Source organism: Bos javanicus, chromosome 1, assembly GCF_032452875.1.
Source record: "Bos javanicus breed banteng chromosome 1, ARS-OSU_banteng_1.0, whole genome shotgun sequence".
Lineage (NCBI taxonomy): Eukaryota > Metazoa > Chordata > Mammalia > Artiodactyla > Bovidae > Bos > Bos javanicus.
Window position 1 is genome coordinate 18,904,036 of NC_083868.1, and position 3,722 is coordinate 18,907,757.

The following is a 3,722-nucleotide window of genomic DNA, read 5'->3' on the forward strand; positions in this document are numbered from 1 at the left end:
CATCTTTTTTCACCCCAGAGATATTTATCAAAGTCCTCAGATATTACACAAAGAAAGATTACTCTACCCTTACAACATCTAAAATAAAAAGAGACTCATTAATTAAGTTTTAGAATAATGTGTTAAAATTATATGAAAAGTCAAAAAAAAAAAAGGAAAAAAGTAAAGAAAACAAATACACCAGCATGGAGACAAGCAAATGTGTATTTCATACAGCTCAGTCGTCTTTGAATCATGTACCATAAAAGTCATCAAAGTGTTAATTTACTGACCACTTTGGATTATTTGAACACATTTTCAGAGAAAAAAAAAATCATCTGTAGAATCACCAAAAGTATTCCTGGTGAGCAATATTGCTCTTCTTATTTTATATTAGCTTTTTTTTAAATTTAATATTCATTCAAGAAATTTTTCCAGTAACAGACCGGTCACAGGAATTTTGCATATTTAAAGGTGAAAGCTATTGGGACTTTCTCACATCTTGTTGAATAATGGAAGAAATGTTTCATTAATGCTCAGGGCCTTAATCTTAAGAAGCTCTTTGTAATTACTACAGCTACTTACACAGTCAGAGCATAAAATCACATTCAGCAAATGAATGGACTATATTATGTAACATGATTCTTAACCCTCCAGTTCTTTTGCTTCAATAATATTAACAAGAGTTTATTGATTCAACTTTCTCAGTTTTTTGTTTGTTTGTTTTTTTCTTAACCTTTCATTCATTATAGGCTAAAATGGTTGCAATTTCACTCAGGAGTTCAATATTGAACTCTTAAAAGTTCAATACTAGCCCTACTTACTACATTTTTCACTATCTTCAAGTCTCTTCCCACTTCATTTTTCACTTAACTGAAATGTGTCACTCCCATCACTGAAGTGGTCACAATTGTTTTCCTCACTGAAAACTTCATTAAAAATATAAATGATGCTTACTTTTCCAGAGCTATATATTCTCTTCATTAACCATGCCAGATGTTTTTTCCTACTTATTTGTTTCTACTTCATCTAGATCATTTTAGCATATATGGTTACATTTTAATATATGTTTAAAATACATGTTTTACTTATAAATATTCAATAATTTGAGTTAAGTAGGGTCAGGTGTTTCTATGACTTCTACATTTCTCAAAGTAAAAAGCCTTAGGCATAAAGATTTTTAAAATTTAGTTGTTATTAAATAAGATTAAACTTATTTGTTATTAAATAAGATGAAACTAATATAACAGAGACTTCAATCATATGCTTCCCCTTTCATTTATATATATATGCAGTGCTTAGTTGCTCAGTAGTATCCAGCTCTTTGCAACCGTATGGACTGTAGCTGGTCAGGTTTCTCTGACCATGGGGATTCTCCAGGCAAGAATATTGTGATGGGTTGCCATCCCCTCCCCCAGGAGATCTTCCCAACCCAGGGATCGACTCTGCAAGCAGATTTTTTACCATCAGAGCCACCAGGGAAGCCCAAGAATACATGATTGGGTAGCCTATCCTTTCTCCAGGGGAACTTCCTGACCCAGGAATTAAACTAGGGTTTCCTGCATTGTAGGCAGGTTCTTTACCAGCTGAATTACCTTGGAAGCCCATATATATATATATATATATATATATATATATATATATATACACACACATATATATATGTTTATATATATAAACATATATATAAACTCTCTCCAGTATTCTTGCCTGAAAAATTCCATGGCCAGAGGTGCCTGGTGAGCTGTAGTTCTTGGGGTCACAAAAAATAAAACATGACTGAGTGTGCACACACACACACGCAGACATACATATATTGTGTGCATACTCAATCGTGTTTGACTCTTTATGGACTGCAGCCCAACAGGTTCCTCTGTCCATGGGATTTTCTCCAGGCAAGAATACTGAAGTGGGTTGTCATTTCTTCTTCCACGGGATCTTCCCAACCTAGGGATGGAACCCACATCTCCTGCATTGACAGGCAGATTCTTTACCACTGAGCCACCTGGGAAGACCATACATATATTAGAATAATGCAGAAAACTATTAATTCATGTGTCCCAATCATCTAATTTTGTCAAGTTAACATGGTTCATTAATTTATTTCAAAAATTTTAAGAGAATCAACACAATTCAAATACAGTTGAAGTCCCCTTGGTTGGTATTCCATTCCCACACTATCCAATCCTGTTCTTAGCTAGAAGTAATCATTATATTGAAGTTTTAATTTATCATTCATATGTAAACTTTCATTACATGTAACTACATTCCTAAACAAATTATTTTCTTTTTTTTACTTTAAAAAGTTTAACACTGCATATATTCTTCTGCAACTTCTTTCTTGTTTTTATTGAAATATAATTTGACATACAATGATACATTAGTTCCAGGTGTGCTACATAGTAGCTGACTTCTAGTTCACAGTCTCTAGTCTCATCTCATAAAATGCTTAATATGAGTTCAGTCTTCTTAAATTTGATAAGGCTTGTTTTCTGGTCTAGTATTTGATCTATCCTGGAGAATGTTCCACATCACTTGAAAAGAATATGTATTCAGCAACATTTGAAAGGACGTTCTATCTGTCTGTCTGTCTGTCTCTCCTTTGGTGGACATGGCTAGATCTTGGGGTTTAACTGGTTTCTTTATGTAAAAAGTTTTTTGTTTATTTCCAAACTGCTACATAGAGCTCTGGTTTGTATGCTTATAATGTGTATAATATTTTATCATGTAAAAAGTACAATTCATTTCCCTATTGATGGACACAAGATTTCTCTCTACTTTGTGAAGCTTAAGGTAGTTTCATGATAAATATTGTCATATTGTCTCATTATCTGGATGTGTTAGAGTTTCTCTAGGAGGTATAATTATAAGATGAACTTGGGAGTCAAATTCTACATGTATATTTAGTTTTGATAGATACTACCATATTGCTCTTCAATATGATTTTAATTTTCTTTCTCACAGTTAATAGTTGCCACTGCTTAGCAATACTAAGGATGTTAAATGTTGCTAGTATATTTGAAGTCAATAATATTTCATTTTTTAATTTTAATTGGAATTCTATAATTATTACTGAAGTTGACCATCTACTAAAATTGACTGCCTATAGACATTTGTGTTTTTGTGTTTTATTTCTTTAAAATTTGTTAGGATTTGTGCTTTTGTTAATTGCCTGGTGTTTGTCTTTTAAATGTTATTTAGCAGAAATTCTCCATGAATTCTTTTTTTTTATTTTATTTTATTTTTAAACTTTACATAATTGTATTAGTTTTGCCAAATATCAAAATGAATCCGCCACATGAATTCTTGAAAGTATTTTCTCGGTTGGAAACTGTAAGGGTCCTTCCTACATATGCTCTCATTCATCTCTACAAACTGAAAGCAATTTTTCATGAATGTTCTGTACACACACAGGGTGAGCTGAAAGTAGGAGAGTTAAAGCCCCAGAAACTACTTTCTGCCAGTGAACAAGGCTATTTGGTTAATAAACATCCCTGCTTCCTTGCCCATTAATTGGGATAATCCTGAGGACTTTTCTCTCTGTTTCACACAGTCCACAGCAGGATGTTCCTGAGCCTACGGTGGTTTCTGGCTTGATTATATAGTTTTATTGCCTTTATTGTTCCCCACTTTTCACTTCCCAACTCTTCTCATGGACTTTGTTTGGATTACCTTCCAAATAAATTTGAGAAACTCACAAAAAAATCTTGGCCTCAGTTCTGTTCTGTTGTAGCCAAATAAAA